We start from the raw sequence: 24,841 nt of genomic DNA, 5'->3' as shown, positions 1-24,841 counted from the left end.
TACTTGCTCTTGAAGCACTGTGGCCAAGCACCCTTATTAAGAGCAGCTGAAAAGATTTAGCTTGTTTTCACTTAGGATAACACAAGAATTTCAGCTGTGATGCATGAGTGGGGGTGGTAGACGGTTTTTATGAAGAAATGACCAATATCAGGTCAAGTCCAGAGGAGCTCGATTTTATAGAAAATGTTTTAAAATGCTTAAAACAGGACTTTGCAGGCCATGGTCTGAACCTGAAAAATTGTGAAAATCTGAAAAGAGAAAAAACAGGAAGTGCAAATTCTAGAAGGTGAATTCCTATAGATTGAGCCATTGTAACTAAGATGCCCTAATAATGAACCCTTCAAAATTAAATTCCCTTTCTTGATAGATTGATTCAGTAGAGCATAAGGAAAAAAGTGGGGGCACCACAATGGCAGTCTATAAATGTTACAATGGCAGATTCTAAGCACCTGAAGTAAAACCTGTGAATTAGTCAGGAGAGTGATTGGGACAGGTGAGTTCCTTGTTTTAGTGAAATAAGCACAAATGGATAGAGACATTTATAAGTATTTTAATGAGCTTCAGATACAGACGTATCCATCAAACTTGATTCTTTTTTTCTATTTTTCTTTTTCTTTTTGGATCCTCGAATAGCTTCATATTCATATGGATGTATCAGTCATTATTTCCTCACTGTTCCAAACAAATCTGAGTAAAACAAAGAGCCTGTCAAATGCAGCTACAACATGGAATTTTTCTTCTGACTTCATCTGCCTTCCCAATAAACAGACAGAAATCGTCATTTGTCACAGAAGAATAGGAGAATCCATCTTCATAGCACAAGAATGGAACAAATCTGACCACTGATTCTCTTGAGAAATCAGAAAGTTGCTTAACTTTCATGGGCTTATTTCCTTCCTGGTATTGGCTGGGCTAACAGCTGAAATATGGTAAAACTGTCCTGTCCATTTTTGCGTTCGCGTTCTTTCATCTTCTCTTCCATGTTGCAGCCAACCTTTGTATTAACTTGAACCCATTCAGCAAAATACATCTGTTTCCTTAGAAGGACTTTCTGCATCCTTTTGCAATATAAACAACAGAATGAAAAAAAGTGTGATGTTTTGTTCTTGCACAAAGACTTACTTTTCAAGACTTTCTTTTTTTTTTTTTTTATGACTTTGCTGTAGGCTGAAGAATTATACATGCAATTTCAGGACTTGTATTAGAATTCCAAACTAATGAAAATTAGGTCTCATGTCTGCATTTTGATCACACGGTAGATGATAGTCAAATCTTCAAAGGCAGCCAGAATGGAGGAATGTATATAACATAGTATGTGATGTCATATTTTTGTGACTTCTTTGATTTGGAAGATCATTTAAATGAATAATACTGAATTAGTTATTCAGTATTACCAGTGAAAATCAGTAAAATGGCACAGAGTTGAAATAAGTCCTGTAATTCATATGCACCAGATAAGAGAACTGGCAAAACTTAAGGTTTTTGTTTCATCAAGTTATTGCCTTCTGTTTTCCAAACCAGAGTAAACTATACAGTTATTGAAAACAAGTTTCTGAACTATAAGTTCCAGGAATGTTGAAACTGGCTTTTGTTTAATACTGAAAATGTTTAATTTTATTTAAAAGAAATCAAAAAATTCTACTGAGGTGAAAATATTCTATCAAAAATCCATGTTTTAAATTTAAAAATCTAGAAAGTTGCAATAATTTCTTTGAGTTTGTTTTCTTGAAATATTCTGACTTATTTAAAACAACATTTTGCACTGGAAATTTAGTACACTGAGATATTTTTTCACACAATTTACTTTGTAAGATTGGAATGAGCTTACATTGAATAAGAACTGTATCTAGAAGAAAACCCTTCCAATAAAATGTTAAAATGTGTATTTTGCATTAAATACATTTCCTATGTACTGAAAAATGGCCTGCTGCTGCTTTCTGTTAGTGCCAAATGAAAGCAATTGTTTTAAACGCTGTAACTTAGTTTGACTTTTGGTAGTTCTACTATGAATTTCCTCTGAACAAGAAATAATGAATTCAGGATAACTTTCAGTAAAAAAGTTGTTGTACTACAATTAAGAAAGTTTGATAGAAATACAGCTGTATCTTGTGTTTAGAACAGCATTCCTTGGCTGATAAAGAAACCCTTAACATTTTATATATTAAAAATAATAGCATGTTTTAAAACGATGATTAGACTGCATTCAGGTCTATAAATTCTGTCACTTTAAGAAAACCTTCTATCACCTTAACAAAAAAAAATCTGCTAGAGATATCACTAAATATCTTGTTAGCTCTAACAGTTCATCCCTTTTCTTACTTCTGTAAAACCTGTGCTTGTCTCTTGCTTGGCAGTTCTGGTAAATTCTTCTGCTCAAGTGTTTTTTAAAAAATTCATATAAGATGACACAACGCTACTGCATATATGGAGCCAACCCACAAGGTACCCACAAGGATCATCGAGTCCAGCTCCTGGCTCCACACAGGACCACCCAAAAATCAGACCCTGTGTCTGAGAGCAGTTCTACTTATGATGATGCCACAGCTGCAAAGCTGTCCCAAAACTTTCTCAGTTCCTTACAGAGAAATGTGGGATCCCTCTCCCTGCTGTACCACTCTCCAAGGGTTTTGCAGGCATGGGAGCAAGGAACCCAGTATGCATGTACAGCTGCGTTCCCCAGCCACGGCCTTGAGCTAGGTCATGAGAAAATGGAGGGTAACTGACAGGATTCACCCCTCAAGGTGTACCCAAGCATAACATGCCTGTGATCAATATGTGCTGCCACTGGATGTCACTGATGTGCCACTTACACAGCGTACGTAATGGCAGGTAAAAGTGATCTCAAACAGGAGGCCCTCTCCCACATACATTGAGACACCATTAATAAAATTTAGCCTAAAGAGAAACAGAAGAGTTGAAGCATCAGCTACCTAGTTTAACAGAAACAGATTCATATCTGTTACAGAATAATTTACAGGTTCATTCTACAGCGAGGGGAGAAATCTCATTTTATTCTGCTCTGTTATCATGTGGCCTGTCATGGTACGAGATACCAAGTCTCCAAGCACTGAATTCCTATTTCCAAAAGCTGCCCGTTGATAAAAGGTTGCTGCTTTTGTGAACACTACTATTAGATGTTATGTCAGGGATCATCCAAAAGTAGCTATAGTATTACTTGTGGAGTAAAAATTGGGCTGTCAGAGCCAAAATAAATATTTTAAATAAAAAATTCCCCTCCATAAATGTGTCAGAAAGAGTTTAAAGTGGTCTTATATTATGGTCTCTCATCAGTTTCTGATTTTTTTTGGTGTTTTAAATCTTCAATGGAAAAATATATATATATATATCTTTGGGCAAAAGTTCTCACATCTTCGTTATCTTACAAACAAGAAATGACAAGCTGAGAGGGACAAAGAAGTGTGGGGTTCTTTCTTCACCTCAAACTCTTTCTCTCCTGTTTTGTTCAATTTCCTCTTCCCTTTATTTTTTTCATGGAGGTTTTCTTTACATTTTTAAGCTGATATTTTTTGAATTAATCGCTCAAGACAGAAAGTAGTACTGAAACCTAAGTTATGGCACACTAAGGACTTCCTGTCACTGTCCTCACTTAACAGCTTTTGCAGAAAGCCAAATGTGCCTTCCTTGATCCCTGCTGTGCTGCAAGACTATGTGAGTTCGTATTCCAGCCAAAGCACTGCTGAACCAAGTCAAAACAGCACAAAGTCCTGAAAACCATCACTAATCCTAACCAAATATCCTCACTTCTCAAGGCTAGGCACTATGTTAACCATGGTGTCTGCTTGGCTTGGGTCATGGTTGCCTGTACATACATAAAAATACACGCTAAAACTATTTTATTACTACACACACACACACACACACACCCCTATCCTCACATATCTTTAAACTTGATACGAAAACACATCTGTATTGTCTAGTACTTCAATCTTGACAAGAGTGCAGGCTGTGTTTTTTTTCTGTAGCCCACAAAACCTAGTGGTGGTGTCTATATGGATCAATAGCAACAGATTCCCTGCTCCTTTGTTCTGACTTCAGATTATTTAAACTAGAATACCTCTACAAACGTACATGTTACTGTCAAAGACAGAAGTGAATTTCCTCACAAGCAAATGCCCATCACATACAAGCAGTGACCTTGCAAAAGATAATTTCATTTTGAAATGACTGCCTGGAATCTGTAACAGCAGCCATGACTATGAGAGTAAATCAGATACCATTTATTGCAGAATCTTCTAGTACTGCTGTTCACTTGTATGATAACATATTGTTGTTGGGCTGGTAGATGCACTGGTAACTGTTGATATTCTCAGCCAGTGGTTTTATCTGCTTCCATGGTAACGGTAAGCATCCATGTGCATGAGAGTTAGAAATATACCCAAAGTTGACATGTTACATGCCAGAATCATTATCTCAACTCTTTAGAGTCAGATGGGAGAAGTAAATATAAGAAAATTAGCATTGCAAGACAGTCTTTCAAATGTTTTTTCTTCTGAAAGATTTTGTGTGTTTGTGTGTGTGTGTTTTAACAAAAATAGCAAAGCAACATCTCTTAGGAAGATGTTCATACATACCCCAGGTATGAAAGAGAATATAATAGTGAAAGTTTCTGTCTTACACAGACTCTTCTATTTTCCCTTTCTTAAATGGTTGGAAGGAATTAGGGCTGTATTCTATATTTGTCTCTCTGGAGCTTTTTGTCAGCTAACTGGAAAGCATTTTTTCCTCCATGATTTGCCTGTTGAAGTTCAAGTCCCTTTCAATTGAGTAAAGAGTTATATTTGTCAGTCCTTCCTTGTACACCTAAGACAGCAGCTAAGAGATCATCTCAGATAACAGATTTAATATGTTCATCATTCATTTGAACATAATCTTCCCAGTTATTTTCCTTTCCAAGTAACCACAGTACAGGGAATAATTCAAGTTAGAGTTTTCTAAATGCCCTGTCCAAACCTTACATCAGGATCTCCAGAATAAACCCTGATATAAAATAATCAAACTTATTTCTGTGTTGTGCTCCATGTGTTAGAAAATTAACCAAAAAAATCACACACAACTTGGAGACGCTCCCAGTATGCAGAGAAGAAAAGAATGGGTGGATCCTGGGATACTGCTGGAAGCAAAAAGGCCCTAACTGCAATTACATGGAAAAGACTCACCAACTGGTCTCAGAGAAAAAGAGATTTTTGTAGGACCCAAAGAGAGCTATGTATGGGCTGTGCAGCTCACAGAGACGCTGAAAACCTGCTAGACTGACAACGAGACTGAGGCAAGTACCAAATCACAAGGACTTGGTAGGCAGGGGGAGAGTTATTCTCAGCCATTTGTATTAAATGCATTAATCAATAGATCTTCATTCTGTTTTCTATTGCTTACTTTTAAAACAATGCTTGAGAAACTGGAAGCATTTGAGCATGCTTGCTCACGAAGCGAGTGTTCTGTCTGGCTTTTGCCACCAGTTGTGATTTTGGGAGAAGCAAAAGAAAGAAATGATATGCTGTTATTTTCTTTTAACAACTTAGCCCTATTCTACAATGTGTGTCTGGTAAATCCACTAACACATTCATGCTGTACATGAACAGCAGCCATTCTCTTTACCATGATGAAAATTGCCCTTTTCACTGCATTTGGAAATTACAGTGAAAATATAACTCCACATGGTGATGTGTGGAATTTTGTGTTCAGCTTCCCAGTCAGAAAGTTCAGACTCAGCCACAACCATTAAAATCCCCCTTTTGCCAGTTGTAATTACTCAGGTCAGTGGAGTTGTAGTAATATATGATTGGTCTGGTACTGCAGAGGTACAGACCATAAAAACAAATAGGACTGCACTTTTACACAGTTTAAGAAATTGACATCTCACGTTTCCTATACCTAATGCAATTGTACTCCCCAATTAAATTCATTGTCACCAGAAGAAAACTCTCCTGCCTTTGTGTAATGGAGAGAGGAAGACAGTAAAACTGAGAACACATTTAAGAAAAGTAAAACTAAAAACTTAATTCAACATCTCAGGTCACTATACTTGCTGTCATAAGCAAACTAAATGATAGAATTTAAAGGCATAGCCCTCTGATTTACATAGGAATACTGTGTTGTTTTCCAGGCTTTTTTATTGGGACCTTATATACTAGGCTTTTTATGTGTTCACAGAACTGGATACAGTTTTCAGGAAAAAAAAAAACGTGGCTTACATCGTCCAGCCACATGTATATTTTTAAGAATTACGATCTACAGCTTTCAGGGCAAACCCAATTTACCCCTCACTTAGGGTAAATATACATAATGGAATTCCCAAAGCAAATCAAACAGAAGATCTGGTTCACATTCTAGATAATTTTTCCTTTTTCCTGACAAGTACTTTCTTAAACTTGATCAAGCCACCTCATTTAAAACTTTAAATAATTCATAATCTGAACAAAAAATAAATTTTCCAAGGGAGACCTTTTCACAATGTGATATTTTCATTTTATTTTAGTCAGAGAAAAATACCCCTTGATTTTGAGCTAGCTTACAAAAAGCTGAATTGATCTCAGCTTGCAAAAAGCATCTCCCATTTGATCTCTCCAGAAGTCATTCTTTTGGAAAATAATTTTGTGCACTGTAGTGCTGTCATTTGAGAACACAAACAAGAAGTAAGTTTGCAAGGGATATATCAGCTGAATCTGAAGTTGATAAAAGGAACTTTTTATCCACTGTGGCAGTGGCTAGGGAATGACTTACTATCCCTGCTTTCAGAAAAGGAGAAACCTGAAAGAAAAATGTTTTATATTTGACTATAATAACAATAGTTAGACCTTTCCATCTTTACACTACTATTAATCTTTGTATTATATTTCTGTGATCTTCCTTTCTTTCGTCATGGCCCTTCAGCTGAACATCTGTATTATGTTTGTCATCTCCCACACGTTCAAAACCCCTCCACATAGGCACAGATATAAAATATTTCTATTAGTAACCTGACCTTTTTTTTTTTTGTGCGCGCGTGTGTGTGTGGGGGATAACATACTATGGTTTCATTCTTCTAACAAATGGCAAAGTTCCCGAAAAAATATTGATAATTTTCAAGAACACAATATAGACCCTTGTTCTGTTAAATACTATCACATTATGTGTATCTAAGGAGTTAACTCACATGATAAGCAGATAATCATAGCTTAGGAAACTTAGAAGTTATCAGCTCAACCTATTCATTACCACTGCTCAAGTGTGCATTTCTCCAGTGGAGCTGAGTCAATGGAATAGATTGTGTGAGCACTCCTCATCTATTTCACTGCTAAATCAATATAAAAGACTTTCATTCAATAAGGAAGGCTAGGCAGGCCATAAAGAAATGCTAAACAGAGGTGAGTAAATATATGTATAATTCTTAGTTTAAAGCTTTTTTTTTTTTTCCTTTGTTATGGATTGTATTGAGATTGGCCATTTTAAGTACCGATGATAAACACTGCAATAGCAGCAGAAGCAGACTCAGGTCTCGTGTACATATTTCAAAGCACTTAAGCGCCCTGTACTTTGAAAGAACAGCTGTCAGTGCCCGATTAATTTACAAAGAAAAACTTAAGTGTAAACGACATGCTAACTTTATGTTCTGGGAGGAATCCAGAAGATGTAGCCAACAGAGAGCCATCGCAAACTCCAGCAAAGATCCCTGCTCTGGACCTTAGGGACCGATGCAGCAGCCCTCTTCTGTTTGGTTCAGATCAAAGTTCAGAGAGCTGAGGCAAACAGCTCTCCCCTTGCACAAAATGGGCTGGGACACAGACCAGACTCTGAGATAACATGCTTATCTTGAGGCTGAAGAGACAGATTCCCCAGAATTCATTCCTTCTGGTTCTGAATTCCTTAATCATAAACTTCCTGCGGTAAGAGGAGAAAGCTTTGTCCCAGTCTCGCTTCTAAGCAGGAGTTAAACTTACTTAGGAAGGCTGAAAGCCCCTCCATAGGTGAGGATTCCAGCCACTACTTGGCTCTGCTCCCTCTTCCAGAGGCACAGCACTGAGGAAAGGTAAACTTGTCTCTACATGCAATGTCATCCCTGCTATGAATGAAGCAAGTTTAATGGATATGGCACTCAGGTGGAGTTAGGTAGCTCCCTGTCCTTCTTGGTCAAAACAGGTGAAATACAGCAAAAAGCCATCCTACGCACTCCTGAACATAGACACTTATGAAATGGGTGGGTTCAAAACATGTAAATCCTCAGTGTAATAGTTATACAAGGTTTAAGGTCCAACACCCAGGGAAAAAAAAAGGGAACAGGAGATTTAACAGTTGCATAGCTATCTATTCCATGTCCCTGCTTTTTTTTTTTTTTTAAAAACGTTTTTTTGCAAAACGTTTGCCAATGGGGATAATTCATAAAATTATGCGAAAGGATGTTGATGTTGTAATTCAACCTCAAACTACCACCTAAAAAGATCAGATTTTACAACCAAAGACTCCTAAATATGAAAACTGGTAGGGAGATGGTATGTATTTTCTATGAACAGAAATAGAAAATATAAAATCGTACCCCAAGAAGTTTAGCTAAATTTACTGTTTACTTGTTTTCAGCACCTCCTTGAAAATGTCAAAACATTTTTTTCTCCAAAGGTTTTTATCTCTAAATGAAGGCATTTGTAATTATTGTTCTTTTAAATTCAACTAATTCTAGTCTTTAGCCTTTCTATACTTAAACCTGTTAATTTTGGAAATACAAAAATAAATTTGTTGTGACACCTGAACAGGGGCTAACCACATCAGTTCCCATAAATAGTAACAGAAATTGTACCACTAAATCTCCTTGGCTTGGAATGAATATTTAACAATAAAGTCAATGCTCTCAGTTTGCTTATAAGGTGTGACAGCGTGAAAAGAAAAATGAAGTTGCTTTGTAATTAATGTTTTAAAACTAAATTCTCAATTATATAGAGAGAGTAAGAATTCCATAACTTACTGAAATTTATGTTGTCGGTTATACCCATATTAACATCCTAACATTTTCCTCACATGGAGATGAAATGCATCATAATGTCTCCTCGGGAACTGCAGTGATGGATCAGCATCAGGCTGCATCAGCATGCTCTGTTATTGATGACTTTTGCACCAGCATTTCACTCCATTCAGAAGTGTCAGGGTAGTTTTTAAAGTATGCCTCAGTGAGCAAATCATTTCCTCAGATACCTTAAGTGAGAGATAAGAAAACAGAAAAAAATACTTATTTTTGGAGTAAAACATTCTCTTTTTTTTCTTTCTTTGTGTTCAGTTTCACTCTGGCATTACAGTAAAATATTCAAACATAAAAAGCACCATTTTTACATAAGGTATATAAAAGGTAACTAAACTCAGGAGAAGAGGGCACTGATGGTAGGCCTCATTGCTCTCCACAGCTACCTGAAAGGAGGCTGCAGTGAGGAGGGCACTGGTCTCCTTTCTGAGGTGATAAGGGAAATGGCCTCAAGTTGCTCCCAGGGAGGTTTAGATTGGACACGAGGAAGAATTTCTTCATGGAGATGGTGGCCAAGTGTTTGCACAGGCTGCCCAGGGACGTGGTGGAGTCACCATCGTGGCTGTGGCACTAAGGGACATGGTTTAGTGACGGGACCTGTAGGTCAGGGTGGTGGTTGGACTTGGGGATCCCGACAGTCTTTCCCGACCTAGATGATTCTGTGATTTTATTATATTTCCCAGCACATGCTGCTTGGCACACTATACTTTTAGATTTCTCATATAAAATTGCATTGTAATTTTGACTGACATCATTAAAACTCATATTATACACCTAACTAGACACTCTTACTGACAGACCAGCTGAAGCCAATCCCAGATGGTATGTAACGCCAAGCTACCAACACAGAGATGTCCGCAGTGACTTGAGTTACATCTGAACAGTTTTACAGGCCATTACTAATCCCTGATTGATTGAGTCCTCACACAGCTATTTCAATAAAGAAATATATACAGTTTTAAGTTGTATTGTGCAGTCCTGTGAACCACTAACTTACTACATATTTCCACTCAAAACAGTTCCAATGCTTCTAAGTAACATTTTAGAATAAAGTCTGTTCTTGTAAAAAGCTAGAAATACTAAGTTTCAGACTGATATTGAGATGGCCATTGCTCCTCATAGGAGCAGACAGTTACTGAATCAACTTACAAACTTGTAATGTCCTGAAGCTATATCTCTTTTTCTGTTGAGGGACACCTCCTGTTGGCGACCACCATCTAAGTCATACTATTACCAAAAATAGCACGGTCCAATATGAAATATGAAAATATCTTTAAGGCTGCCTCTGATGGGGATTTTTCCACAGTAAATCAAAAAAAAAAAAAAAAAAAAAAAAAAGGCAGCTAAGGTGCACAAAGTAAAATAGCTGGTAATTTTTGTGCCAATTTGAGTGATTTAGTTTTAGTTAGGAACTGCATTAACTACACTGGTACTATTGAAGTGAAATGTACCTGCATTGAAAGGTCTCCTGCCAAGTGGAAATGCTAGACAGCATAAGAGCCTCATGAAGTTTGGCAGTTATCTGACTCCACGCAGAAACAAAGAGTGACATGGTCTGATTCAACCGCTCTTGACATAAGAGATTTCCATCAGTAATGATGGCAGAATTTGGCCTTGAAATGGACAGAATGCATGGGGGGTGTACATACTTACCCAAACTTCTGTCACTTGTGGCAACAGCCACTGGCTTGCATAAAATCTGGTCTGAAGATTCATGTGCGACTAAACATGGGTGCTGTCTCTAAGTGCAAAGTTATTTTTCCATTTTTTCCTACTGCAAAGTGGCTAATTTTCATTGGCAAATCACAGACAACTTTTTGTATACACACTCCAAGAATATATTCTTCTTAATGCAGTACAATATTCAAGCAATCTTTTCTTCTCCACTAGAAAACTAGATAACGAATTGAAATTCAAGAGAAGCAAAGGGGCTATTACAGCACTATTTTATTTTTTTCTTTCCATAAATGATACAGTGCAGAGGCTGAATGATTCCTTAGGTGGTGTTGATGAGAGTTTGTTCTCCAACACATTCTTCCATGCAGTCCTGTTTTTCTCCTTCTTTTAAGAGTCAGGAAACTTAACTCTGTCTTTGTGTTGAATATGCATTATGTACTCACTTCACTGCATTCATAACAGATCAAAGAGGAAAATAGCAGCGGAAGAAGTCTTTTTTTAAAAAAATAATAATTTGCTAGATAATGCCAGAACCTTTCTCATTATTTTTCCTTCTCTAAAAAAAAATGCAGAATAATATATTTTCTTTATAGCTTTCATCCCTTTTTGTTATTTCATATAGTAAGTTCTTTTAGCTTGACATAACTGGGGAAAATCTGATGTTGCAGAACACTGTTGAAGCACTAAAACCTCCCAATAACACTATTTTTTTTTTCCCTTACTTCAGACCTTCCCTGTCCTGTGTTTCCAGCAGCACTGCTAGCTGAATTCTGTCTGCTTCCTCCTCTCCTCCTTTTCTTATACCTACAACGCTCTTCACCTTTCAGGACTGTTGTTAATTCTCCAAGGTAGTGAGCACGTTAGGTCAGGGATGATGCCTCTGACCTAACCTCCTTACTGCCAATGATTCACTGCCAAGTGATAAAGATTTCACAATGCTGCACTTCTCATCGTTTTTTTTTTCCCCCCATCACTTTAAGATTATCAGCCAACTCCATATAAAATTTCACAATGATAATTCATAAATCTCAAATTATTTCTGTTGAGGCCAAGTACATTTTTTTCCAGCACACAGAAAAGCAAAATGAGCACCTGAGAGGATAATACTTTGAACTACAAAATACGTACATTTACTGAGAATTAAAAGTAAAAATAAGAGAGATTGTGTTTCCATCCTGGCTTTATTAGCAGGACTGAGAAATAACAGAAAAAAATCTGTGGCTTTTATGATTTTAGGTTACTACTTCAGATACAAACTCTATTCCTCAGTAGATAATCCCTTTTTAGAAGTCATTTATAAAATACAGTTGCTGATCAAAGCAAGATCAGGATAACATGTTTTGAACCTCAAAAGTATCATCCCATAATGGGTTAATTGCCTATGGTCACCTTTCACCAGCTTAGACCTCATTTTATTTACTAATTTATAAACAGCTCAAAAGTCAGAGTTTTATTACATCCTAGTATACAATCTACAAAAACTGATTCCAAAGAATATTTATTGAACTTGGGTGAAATACACACTCGGAACAGGTTTAATACGTAAAACATCACTCTCCTCTTCTCTCTTTCGTGTATCACTCCTACAAATTAGTAAATTCCAGATGTAAGACGGACCCTTGTGGACAAACAATATTTTGGAAGCCAGAAGTGTCACAAATCATAATCCCAGCTCTCAGGCTGGTGCTCAAGACTGAAAGCTTCAAGTATAAATGAGAAAATGTCAAGGGTTGAAAGAAATTACTATATGTTGAGATATTACGGAAGTCATTTGCAGATGTAATTTTAGGGTTTTCTGGAGCTCATATTTCTCAGAAGTTGTGACAAAATGCAAGGTGCGCATAACTCATTACAGAGTATTAATGGAGCAGTGTTCCTATGGCTCTTCCACAACTATATGCTTCTTTCTCCACTTTGATTCCCAAATGGCATCCAGAAGTTCCTAAAATATATTTTTGTATGTTAAAAGAATAAAAGACACAAGCAGGATGAAGAAGTATTAATTCTTACAAGCTGATGCAATGATCTGCTTGGTATTATTTTTTCATTTTCAGCTTGCACCCATATGGCACAAACCTCTGGTCTCATTATAGTTGTAAATAAATAAACAAACAAACAAGTAAATAAATAAATACCAGTAACCAGCTACCAACATACAGGTAATTTCCATACAATGAAAGCTTGTATGAATCTCTTACGAAGGCTTTTACTATGACTTCCCAGAACAAAAGCTTTACCTGCATTCCTAGAAAATCTCCTTACAACAGAAATATCACAGTAACTACTAGAAAAAGAAATAATTTAAGAATCTCAATTCAAACCTACTGAAACGCTCAATCATACTTTTTAGGCTTTTTCCTACATTAAAAGTCAGTTCACAATTAACCTCTCTCAGAGGGTACTCTTCTAGCATGGAAGTACCTTTTCTGGATTTGACTGATCACTTGAAAAAGAGTGATCAGAGAAAAAGACTGATTTAGCAACCCTTGGAAAGACACCCAATCCTATACACACTCCAGTAAGGTATGAAGGGCAGTAGGGCTTAAAGGTTCCTTTAAATAGTAGTCCATCTAGAAATCTGGCACACATTTTGGCTCCTTCCCATCCTCTTTAGCACCCCTTATGTTAAACTGGCTTGTTTTCCTGTTTCCTAACTCAAAAACACTTGACAATTCTGATGCACCAGCACATCATCCTCCAGGAAAATAAAGGCAAGCAGAAAAGTGTTGTATGGAAAAGGTGATAGAGAATGGTTTAACGTAAACATACAGTAGTGAAACATTCCTTACAACATCACAAAAGCCAACATACTAGGAAGAAAAGTTTGTTTTCAACAAGACAGGTGGAGAATAAAGAAGAAAAGTTGGTAGGGAGAAGCCAGATCCAAAAAAAACACAGCTCTGAAGGGTAGTCAATGAAAAAGGAGTTTTAAAAGCAACAAAGCTAAGTTGAAGAGGATGGTAAGGAAGAGAAGATGGCAGTAAATAGCTTTGAAGTGGTCCAACCCTTTTACTGTAAAATAATATTTAAAGAACCAGCTCATTAAACCAAGTGATGAAATAGCATATTCCTTTCTTTGCTGGGGAGGGGAGGTGCTAAACGATGAGGACACTGTTTGTGAATATAAAAATCGTACTTTTAATTGGTCTGTTGTAGCAGCACATGTGAAACAAACTGTCTGGGAAGAAGGAAACAGGTTATTATGGTTATGATTTTTTTCAATTGTGAAGGCTATCCAGAGAGTTACATTTAAACTGGAAAATAATTAGCTAAGATTTAGATTATTATCCTGTACATTTCAACAAAAATGAAGTTTTCTTTGATGATTATCATTAGCCTGAGCAATCCTGTAAGTACTGAGAAGTATGATCAATAAAATTTTACATTAATGGTATTGTATATAAAAATACTGCAGTTACAGTATAAAATCAATACAATAGTCTTATATGTGCACTCAGAGAAGGGAGCATGCTTTAATTAATTTCCTGTTAGGACCACTTCCTTTTTGTTGGTGATTATCAACAAATGATATTCTGAAGAAGGATGCAAGTAGCATGAAAAGCTAGCTCTGAAAAACAGTAAGAAGAATTTAAGAGTTAACATCTTTTATCACTAAGCATCTTCCCTCTGCTCTACAGTTGCAGTTCTGATGATGCTGGGAAGCTTTGCAAATTTGCTGAAAGTTTTATTCTTTCTTATTTTACAGTGTGAGTGTGACGTCCTGACCCCCATTACCTTTCCTCTAAGAAGACTTCCAGAAACCACCTCCCCAGCAGCTTTCATTGCAGGTGCACAAAACTTAACATTTTTCTCGAGAAGTGATAAATATAGCTCTGGAAAATCATAGACTGGATGTCAGATTATGGTACTGACAATGGCTCCCTCTTGTGACAATGCACTGAATTCAGATCCATTCTCAGATATTAGACTGGATGGCTAGTTTAAGAGTGCAAATGCTTCATAAGGGGGTTAGGGAAGGTCAAGAGGATTGTGCCCTGGTTGTGTACTATCTAAGAAGCTGAGGATTTGTATGCTTGTCCTAAATATTGAGGGGGAAAAAAATTAAACCTGGAAGTTAGGACGGAAAATACAAGCAATGACATATGACTGATCATTTAAACATTTTAGATACTTTTATTATTATTGTTATTTTAAACAAAAGTTACGAGAACAGTCCTAAACCTTCACAAAAGGTTAGAAATCCAGGAGATCAGGAAGTAAAAGAACCTGCTGTCAATACTATGCATGTTCTAATAAATATATAAAATTGAATTTATGAAGAATTATAAATGACAATATTTTTGTTTGGAGATATTCCAAAATGCTTAGGTATGGACAGAGCTCTTCAACAGCTGCTTCTTTTTTTGACTCAAATCTCTTTTCAATGCACTTATGAGAATACCTCCTACCCATATCTTCAATAAACACACACTCTGATTAAAGCCAAATCATCTCTTTCCCTTTTGAAAATAATTAAAATACCATTGTCTGATTTCAGCCGAATAGAAAGAAACACCATGTTTGTCTAAGTCAATTTCATTCCCTAAGTAAAGATCAGGGAAAACAAACACAACAGGGTCTGCAAGCATTCAGAAACTCGAGACTCCTGAATAAACATTTTTTCTAGTATTCCTTACTTTCTCCTCTCAAAGGTCAAACCCAAGGAACAAAACTAGCTCTCTAATAGGCAGCTGCAAAACCAAACTTCATCCACTGCCTGAAATGTAAACTAATTGAAAATGGAAATTATATACTGCAGACAAAAGGTTACTTGAATGCAGGCTACCCTTTCAGCTGATTGCAGCACATCAGCAGGCTGGGAATACCAAGTTTTATTATCCCTACCCACTCTGCTCTGGCCATTTACAATCAAACGTACTGCATCTGGTATAAAGTGCTTGTGCAAATGTCAAACTGACAGAAGATGCATACAGATATCTTAGAGTAACTTGAATTAAATAGCCATTGTCAATGACCTTTGCTGTTGAATATTCCTAAAATTTCATCTAAAGCCAGACAGTTGGCTGCATGAAATCCAGGCATTCTTGCATTGTGGTATCATCCATTTGCCTACCCCAAATAAGTTACTACTAGGATAATACAGTCTTCAAGGAGGAAGAGCAAACAAACATTTTTCATCAGCTCCAGACAGTTATTTCTTACAGTAGAACTCTAAAGATGTTTTTTCTCTAACTTAAAGTCTTTTATGCACCTTCCTTCCATTTTGGATTTTGGCTTATTCAGTACCATCTTCCACAGTAATCACTCTAAAAATCTGACTGCACACAAAAAGATCTGTAAACTTGAATGAACTGATACAGATTTTTCTAACTTTGCTGTAGTAATTTTATATCAAATCACCATTATCTGTTTAGTTTTGTATAAGGTACTTAGGACCTTCTCAGAGAGATATGAGTGCAGGCAGCCATCTCTAAGCACGTTTGCCATTGGAGATTTAGCAGCACAGTGACAGCTGGCACCAACCTGCAGCCCCAGCTACTCCAGGCAGGCACATTTCTAATGGCTGCAGTGTTTCAGTGCTCTCAGATAAACATTTGGGCCAAGACAGACCACATGCAACACAAGGAGACAAGAGAGGGAAACAGAAAAAAAGACCAGAAAATTTGGGCACTGTTTCTATTTTGGCTTCACTGACTTCAACATGCGCATTAATCTCAGTTAGGCTTAATGCAGAGCAAGGAAGCCCAAATGGATAGGTTGTTCCTACCTGCATAAAGACAAATACTGTAGGTTTGCATTAAAACACCATCGACTTATTTTTGAGTATGTGGGAAGAAACTTTCTAAACCTTCGGTTGAGGGAAATGGTAGGCTTACCTCCTTTTGAGATAGCAGCCTATCAAAATAGAGGGTGGAGTTACAGCAGTAATTGCAGATTTTTCTGGGTTTCAGAGAAAGTTACAAAGCATATGTTTATGCCAACTATTACTTCACCTGCTGCTCCCGGGATAATGGTGGATAAGTGAAAGTGTAGATAATACTGCATGTGAAATCGTTTTCGTACATTTATTTGGTAACATTTTAAGCACCCAAAGAAGCAGAAAACTCATAATGCCCCCCTCAGATTCATTTGCCAGCAGTATCTACTATTGAAATGTTCATATCGTATGAGTGATATCTAGAGACTGGATGATAGTAGGTATAAAACGAGTCTCCAAAATACCCCTTTAAGCTTTCACAGAGTTGGAATTAGCTGTACATAAGGTATCGGTGTGCTGACGGATATAACAAAGTATGTACAAAGAGGGATTCGACAGAAGAAATGTAACTGTAATGTTACATGTAATGTAAAATGCACTGTAAGATCAAACCACTAAGCATATCCCATTATTTGTTATCCAAGTCCAAATTATTCCCAGAAACTCCTACTAGACAAAAGAAATTAACATTAGACAAAATAATCTAAATCCACAAAACAGAGCTTTCTCCACTGATTTACATTTAACTGGGTGGAAAACTAAAATTCAGTCCTCTTTCCATACCTCAGTGGTATTACCTCCATAAAGGCACCGCCTGCCTGTGGGTCTGTCAGAGGGATGTTGCTGGGGTTGCAAGCGGTGGCTGCAGGAAGCAGATAGGTTATCTCCATTGGCTTTTGCCAACACAAGATGATTCACCACTGGCCAATTCCACAATTCCAGCTACTTTATGTCTTCTCCATACCACTAAGATAAGCAGATCAGTCAAAACAAACCTTAAAAAAAAAAGGGGGGGGGGGCAGGACTGGCAAAACTCATTTACCACTAGTTCAAAATCAAATTAACCTTGTTGGCTTTTTTCCACCAGATCTTTTTTTGACTGATCATTTTAGTGATACAGTAAGCATGAAAGCCAACATAAATCTACTTACTAATTCCAATACCATTTTTTATATCCTAGCAACACATAATTTGTGCACATAAATACGCATGTGACTATGAAAATGCATCTGTAAATTTGCATTCTATTTGTTTAAATACTTTTAGAGTTTGCTTTCCAGTGAAATGTTCTGTTTCAAAGCCTTTGTGAGAAAAATCAAGTTCTTGACATCTGTGCAAAAAGAAAAGTGAAAAACGGAACCCAAGTACAACTTGCTGTTCCCAAGCCCTAATTTCATTCTAGCTGTGGCTTTTAAACAGGAAACCTCTGTTCCAAGAAGATGTGCCAAACAAAGAGATAGTCTGGCCATGTGAAAATAAACAGCCTTCCCACTCGTGCTAATAGGTGAGCAGTCAGCTGATTTGGAAAAGCAAAGATAACTTTTGAAAATACAGACCATAATTACATAGCCAGATGAGTTAGGCTGGGAAAAAAAAAAATACTTTTTTTTCCCCCTACCAATTTATCACATCAGCACTTTTGTATTTGCTAATTTCTCTTTAAAAAAAAAAAAAAAAAAAGTGCTTGTTTAGCTTCCAGTATTATAAAGAGTTATTGCTGAAACCCAATGGAAAGTGTCGTGCTCCTGATAACACAATGAACAGCATCTCTTATTAATATGATTTAAAAGCACCCACAAAGTCTATTGCAGTACACCACACAAAAAAATCAAGTTATAGCTTTATATTTAATCCTTTATAGTCAAAGGACAATTAGCACTGACTTGGAACGGAAAATGATGTAGTTCCTCCTTTATGTCCTTTAATATCACACAGATAGAACCTATGTGTTTTCTGATATGGCCACAGGTATAGCTATAGCTATGTTTAGAAACAAAAATAAAAATAATAATAATAAAAAAAACAACCAAACAAACAACAACAACAAAAGATGATACTACAATGTATTTTTATTTGTAACAGAGGACAAAGAAGCCCTTGTCTTCTCCCAGCATCAGGTATTTGCTGCCAAGAGCCTGGCAGGCTGATTCCGCCTGCCCTGAACCCAGACGAACACCCCAAGTTCCCCTGACCTGGTTCAGCACAGGGTGCTCAGGTGCACCCTTCATGGGGATGTGCTGTGTTTTCCTGGGCTTTGGCCCTGAGGTGCACAGAGCTGATCCCTCCTCTGCCACTCGCATGTGCCGGTACCAGTTTGTGCTCTGGGGACTGCCAAGAGCAGGGCTTCCTTCCCACTAAAGGGAAGAGCCTGGCATCGGAGGACAGCATACTCTTAGGAATAACTGTGTTGGTTGCTTGCTAATTCTGCTCTTGCTGTGCACAGAGTGCAGGATTACATCGATAGGATTTACTTGCAGGTCTTCAGTATATTTTCTCAGCATGTTTCTGTTATCTGGTGCTAGCATGTGCTTTTGCAGATGAGTCTCCAACCATCGCAGTTTGGCAGTAGCCCACCAGCTGCAGGAGCCCGCTGCTGCCCAGCACGGCCCTTTCAGCCTTCTTCACGGAGTTGCTGCCAGCCGCCAGAGACCTCTGCTGGGCTCCACGTCAAGTCACAGAATCACAGAATTATAGGGGTTGGAAGGGACCTCGAAAGATCATCATGTCCAACCCCCCTGCCAAAGCAGGTTCCCTAGAGCAAGTTGCACAGGTAGGTGTCCAGAGGGGCCTTGAATATCTCCAGAGAAGGAGACTCCATGGTACTCACCAGGGCTCATTTCGAACTGCCCAGCACCAAGAAATAAACCATACACCTCATGATATGGTCCTGATGGAATGGCTTACGGCAGGAAGAGCTGTCTTTTTTAATGTGGTGCTTACAGCACAGGCAGCCCAGCTTCTGGTTTGCTTGTCATTGCTTTTGGGATGAATCGGCAGCTTCGGCTCCCGAATAACACGGGAAGGCACAGTGGCCCCAGCATTTGGAGCACTGGAGGCTAGTCTTGGTCAATGAACATTCCTCAGCGTCAGCCTTTTATCTCAATGAAATAGCACAGTGGGTCTTTTATGGTTCTTCTGTTCACAAGTTCATCCAGATTTTGATGTGACTGTCACTGGAATATAGGAAGTTCCATTTTGACAAGGCTTTTCTTTCAGATGGCTTAAAACTTGAAAATTTTGGAGTCGCACCTGTCTATACTGGTTAAAAGGAAGCCTTGCTCCCATTCAAAAATATTTTCTACTCATTCACATTCCACACTGGACATGTCATTCCTTTGTAACAGAACATATAGCAATTATTTATCATTATATTCTTGCACAAAAAAAATGCCTTTAAGCATTCTGATAGAAATTATGACCACATGCTTAGCACGTGTAGAGCTGAATCTCGTATGAGGCAAAACAAAAATAATCAAGTTTTGACATTTGACTCTTCTGCATAGTAACCTATAAGGATCTCAAATTGATATAAAAAAATCCATATTTAGAATTGCTTCTGTAGATCATTGTTAGAAACAGAATTTCACTCCACTGTTGAATTATAAAGTCATCAGTATCTCACAGAAATAAGTACTGCTGGATTTTTTGACTTTTAATCCACATTAATAGCTTAGGCAGGTAAAAACATGGAGCAATACGTGGACAGAAAAATTAAAGATAGATAGATACAGTTAATGTTACAGATGTTGAATACAACATCCAGAAAACACCCACAGAAAAAATAAATAAATAAAATTGAGTAGAAAAATTATGTGTCACTGACAATTTCTGTGAACAGAAAGTGTCCCTTAAACTAGACAGTTTTAAGTGTAAACATAAGTAAAGTCAGCCTCGGAGTTCCTTCAACACTCTTATAACAATGCTAGAGCAGTACCTTTTGTTTGGCTTAGCAAAAACTATGTTATGTGCTTTGCTGACTCACTAGCATTGGTGGCTCATGTCTGTACTGAGATAACAAAGACGGATGTATGGTCTAAGCTGAGCACTCCTCAAACATTAACTGCAGAGCAGCAAAGCCTACAGAGAAAGTCTGAGTTAATCTTTATAATATCCTATTTTTGATATAATTGTTAATTAACCCTGGAAAGGGAGTGTCTTACCTTATATTGAACTCATTATTTTTCAGTGTATCATAATAAAATTATACCTTATTTTATTTTTCATTTCTAATATGCCTGCTTTTAAGTCATATTTCGATAAGCACAGAATACAAATTAAAGAAGTAAAATGAATAGAATCAACAAACAAGAGTCTAGAAAGTACCTACTATGAACTGAGGATATACCGTGGTAACAGGGAACCTACAGATAGACAAGTCCAAAGGCTGTCTTCATCCTCACTGATGCATACACACTGTATATGTGGTCACTTACTTATTCCTCTAATAACATTTTCTAATTGTTTTCCTTGTATTTCTCTGTCTATTCCTTCCACAGCCCCTCTCTTACCTTTCCTTCTCTATCTATCTCAGTTTTTCTGTTTCAGTTCACTCTCGAGCCTATGAGATCAAGCTCACAGACATACCTATGCTGCATAAACTGCCAGGCTGATTTAAATAAATGAACTCCTTTATTAGGATGCCCAACCCATCACAGCACATGATTCAGCAGGTTACAATTCACAGAAGGAACTGATAGCTCAGATCCTCAGCATTCTGAAGTTAACAAACAAGGCTAATTTACAGCAGATGATGTAAAGGAGTCAGCTTTTCAATACTCAGACAATCAAAAGACCTGCCAAAAAGCAGAATTTTATAACAGTTAAAAGCAGCAAAGGGTATAAAACCAGAAACAACTATCAAATTATTGAATTAATTTAACGGTACTTTAGAAACCGTTTTAGAACAATCTTCCTCGATCCATTCCCTCCAGTGTGTGAACTCGTTTTTAATATATAGCCTGACTCTTGCTAATGATTTTTAATCATAAAAACTGTGTATAGCAAGCAAAATACAGTATATTAATTAATGTTATTGCCATTAATATAGTCTTTAAAACAAAGAAGGCAAAATTCACTTGTAAGACATTCTCAAGAAATAGCGCCGTGGCTTAATTTTTTTATGTGCTAGCTGTAAAAAGCTGAAAACTAGGAATATAATTGAAAACAATGATATATGTTCCTCTGCATTACCACAAAAACCTAAGGTTAATGTCTTACGAAGCTTGTATTTACTTAACTTGGCCGATGTAGTTACCTCATGTTATCAGTAATAGGAACAATAACTGGATTGAAACTGTAGATGTTATACTTCCATAAGTCATTTTTTGACCCTTGCATTTTATTTGGTTTAGTCAAACTTTTTTCTATGAGATCAAATCTTTTCCGCCACTTACAAAGCCGGAATTTAATTAAAGCAGATTTTTTTATTTTTTTCAGTTTGGATATTGCAGTTTCTAATTTTCCGAGGCTTTATTGAGTTGAGTATGTTATCTACAGGGTCAAGTCCACAGTTCAGTTTCAGAAGTGTTCAACAACAGCTATGACAGCAGCGTTAACATGTAAGGAGGTGCCTCAGCAAAAGCAATAAGAACTTACACTAAATGTGGAAATATCCTTCATGACAGTGCTCGCTTCATTGCCAGCATACCTCCCAGCAAGAGGAACAGGCATGCTGGTATGTAGAATACATGTTTGCTTTGTATTTCTACCTGTCCCATACTCTTTTTTTTTCCTACGACTTCATTTTCTCATTCCTATAGAAAAGCTAGAAACACATCAACTGTTTTTACTGCCAATAAATAACCTAGACTAGAAAAAATGCATGTAGATTTTTTTTTTAAAAAAAAGAGGAAAAAGTAAAACTTACAATTACGGATTTCATTCCTTCCACTCCCACTTAGTTCTTGTTCTAATCTCAGTTCTGTCTTTGTCTGAGCTCTGAAGTTAAACATGGCTATGTCTGGAGAAATGATGGATTTTTGTTTTATTTTCAGTCTCACATTTTTCTTTCATCTTGTCTAAGGACAAGAAACCAGAAACCAGGACACTGTGATATATACATTTACTCCTTATTAGTTAGTTCCTTATTTTCATAGTCATCCCACACAAGTCAACAACCATTTTTGTGGAGGAACCTGCTACAACTTAGTGAAGTCCAAGCCACACTTGTTTAATGGATCCGCTTTATAAAGATTCCTGTAGGATCAGAATTTCATTTAGAAAATAAAATTCTGTAGAATCCAGTCATTAAACTGCTTTATGTACACATTTTATTGAAAAAGCTAGGCTAATAAACATTACACAACCATTGAATACCAGCTCTGGCACTGACTCATTTTCCCTGCCTGGTGAACTGGTAAATCATGAGGCACATAATTTAGTCTTCATCTGTTTTTAGAGTGTCTTTATAGGTAAAACTTTTTTTTTTTTTAATCTTTTCAAAAATCATATCGATCTTCCCGATCTTTTCCAAGCTAATCATATTTCCAAAGCCATCAGAATTCATTACAAAGATTCAGAGTTTCACTGGTCTCCAGTAAAATGTCAACAGCTGTATCTAAAGTGTGGTAATTTTATAGTATTTTAGTAGTGTCCCTGTAAATACATAGTTACAGTGAAGGCTGGTCCAAGTTCTCTACAAGGGTATCAACCTTTGGCTTTATTTGGTCACTACCAACATCTTTCCCCACACCTACACAATTTCTTTTCCTCATTTCTATCCAGCTCACTACAGTCTGCTTTCAAAATGATATTATGAACTGAGTGAATAACCCATGTTTTGTTAGGTTAGTCATATTCAAACGGCATTGTCCTAAAACAAGTCTCCCTCTATTGAAAATATATGGTATGCATGTCAGCCTGTGAGGAAAATTTCTCAAAAATCCTAGCACTGAAGACTGAAGGTTTCGTGTAACCTTAATATGAAATAGTCCCTATAACAGAAGCAAAAGATGCATCTTATGAGGGTGAAGAGTGATCTTACGGTTCTCCAAATAAATAGGGACAGCATATTAGATCACATGGGAAAGACAGGTCACTTAGGAACACCTTCCCAATATTACCGAACAAGAAGACCACACTCTTCTGCACACCAGCACCTCCAGCTTTGCTCTGAAGATTCCTGTCATATGATGATGCCAAACACAGTGATTGCTTTTGAGTTCATTCTTTCCTCACTTTTTTTTCTTTTTAACTCTTATTCCCTCCTGAGACATTTAATGGTATTTCTGTTTCCCACGGTCAAACAAAGTAATAAACATGGTTAGGTAAACATGAGGATTATGTTCCTTGTCTCTGTAGTACGACTTTAAAGACCAAAAGAAACTTGAGCTTTAAAGAAGGCTTAAGCACTTGGAGATTTACAGAAAATAGCTTTGCATTGTATTTGTCACAAAACTAAAGGGTTATTAAGCCCTTCTTTTTATATAGGAAATCGTAAAGAGTCAAACAAAATGTGTTGCTTTCTGTAATATTACTTGGATCAAAATAAACTTAAACATACGGAATTTATTCACTCACAACTTTTAGCACTTGATTCCAGTTTGTCTGGTAGTTTTGCTTTTGTTTTAAGTACTCAAAAGCGAAGGTACCAGTTTTTCAGTCACAACAGAGAAACATGCAAGGGGTTAACCCTCTGTGTTCTTTGGCCTGATTGGAGGTATCTGACCAGAATTTGTGTCTACCTGTAAAGCTTCCATAAAGTCTTAATAAGACTTCAGTTAGGCATAGGCCTTCTATTTTTAGCAAATATTGCACACTTTCTATGTTCGTGACAAACATAGGAGATATAAGCAGAATATTCTAGTCTTTCATTGACCATGTCTCCATTGAACTAGTCTCCAAGAAGACAGAAAAGGTATTTTCTCAGTGGACAACGGACAATGTACAAATAGATTAACATTGCAGTTTAATAATTTATCATAATGTTTTCTGAATTTTAATATTAAATCAAATTACACATTTATTCTGACAGCTGCATATATTTGCTAATAAAATTGTTGTCCTGATCCAGAATTAAGAAATATGAAGCCACACACTTTTTAAACATTTCTTAGTGTTTATGACTTCTTTCTCATTTATCAGCTCACTATATTTAGTGTTTGTTGTACCTCAGCACCAGTAGATGGCTCTGCTTGTATTCTGTCCTAAAGGTATGACAACCATGTAAACACATACTGCCAATGATGGGGAAAAAAAATGATGGGACTTCACAACTTTCAAAAGCATTACCAACTATCAGTAAAATCTCTGCATTTTTCTTTTACTTTGTTCAGATTGACTTTTTCTCTTTGTGCCTAATGTCTAAGATTTTATGATTATATTTAACTAATCAATGATGTATAAGTCAAAATATCATTTAAATAAATGAATATACTATACATATATACACAACTATACAAAATATATCAGTTTTGCTTCTAACTTTCCTGAAAGAACTTGTA

The 24,841-nt window shown here is 36.8% G+C and overlaps 1 protein-coding gene and 1 long non-coding RNA gene across 2 annotated transcripts in view; one reads left to right on the top strand and one right to left on the bottom strand.

Moving 5' to 3' along the window:
* The window catches only part of LOC308195033 (uncharacterized protein), a 95,219-nt gene that overhangs the window by 55,718 nt on the left and 14,660 nt on the right, over positions 1-24,841 (bottom strand). The window contains exon 2 of the transcript XR_013951150.1: positions 8,954-9,180. The gene's annotated coding sequence lies outside the window, so the exon portion shown is untranslated. The remainder of the gene's footprint in view (positions 1-8,953; positions 9,181-24,841) is intronic.
* Positions 7-842, top strand: LOC308195042. Its single transcript, XR_013951180.1, has 2 exons — positions 7-493; positions 634-842. It is a non-coding gene; the product is annotated as an uncharacterized lncRNA (long non-coding RNA).

Source organism: Anser brachyrhynchus (genome assembly GCF_964034855.1).
Source record: "Anser brachyrhynchus genome assembly, chromosome: 4".
NCBI lineage: Eukaryota > Metazoa > Chordata > Aves > Anseriformes > Anatidae > Anser > Anser brachyrhynchus.
This window is presented reverse-complemented; position numbering and strand designations above follow the sequence as displayed.